Genomic DNA, 1,075 nt, shown 5'->3' with positions numbered 1-1,075 from the left:
ATTTAATGGGCAGCATTGGGCACAAACCACAAAGGATGAGATGAAACCCAGTATAACATGCCCCTACAAAGATTTAATTTATCCATTATGGAAAATATATTTTCACACATGCAAACATGGACAAAGGCAGGTTTGAGGTTTGAATTTCCTTTATGTTACAAACTTCCCTTTAATACACACTTAATACCTTTACACAACCCTCATTTAAAAAAACATTCCGTTTTAATCAAAAGTTCCCACCTAACCAGTAAGATAGATCTTTGTCCCTTCTGCTTGACTTTCTGACACCACCTTTTCTAACAGCACTGAATGAATGAAAGCAAAAGGTTGACTCAATCAGTATCTTTACTCGTGAAGGATGGGGGAAACAAACTGGAGGGGTGTTTACATAGAAACCTGCAGTAGTCACTCAACCCCCTCGAATATAATTCAGTGTATATGGTTCATAAGAGCAGTTCTGGCCCTGATCAGTCTCTTGCTAAAATAAGCAGTTTCATGTGCATAACTGCAGAAAGCCTTCTGCTTCCCAAACTCCATGATTTCCAGCATCTTGAACACACAACCCAAGATGAAAGGAGTCAAGTGTATTCTCACACTTGCATGTACTGAGACTTTTAACCAGGTTAAAAAGGTTGGTGAAAATGTCTAAGCAAAACTAGATAATGCTCACTGTAGCCAAATGTAGTCTTTGCACATTGGTTAAAGCATCAGGTAAAAGAGTTCACACATGGAAAAAAGGTTTAGGGCCGACACCGAGCTGTTGGAGTGTGCAGATAATGGCAAAATGTTTGTATATGCAACTTGGCTGTGAAGATTATTACAGAAATGTATGGTGGAGATTCTCAAATCAACCCTCAGGACAGTGTGTGTTTGGGCAGGTTATTCATGGCAGGGCTTGTATTTTTCTTCTCATTGTCTGGGCTTTGTCCTTCAGGTCTGGACGGCTGTCTGTCTCCATTGTAGCTAAAGAACGCTGAAGCTGTTGCCGACTTCTCTCGAACAGACACTCCCACTGATCACTCTCTACAAACATAAAACAGCATCAATTTTATTAGTGAGAAGGTTTCGATCCAAC

This window comes from Sinocyclocheilus grahami, unplaced genomic scaffold (assembly GCF_001515645.1).
Source record: "Sinocyclocheilus grahami isolate Dianchi unplaced genomic scaffold, SAMN03320097.WGS_v1.1 scaffold25526.1, whole genome shotgun sequence".
Classification (NCBI taxonomy): Eukaryota; Metazoa; Chordata; class Actinopteri; order Cypriniformes; family Cyprinidae; genus Sinocyclocheilus; species Sinocyclocheilus grahami.
The sequence above is the reverse complement of the archived record's forward strand: the minus strand, read 5'-3'. Positions refer to the sequence as shown.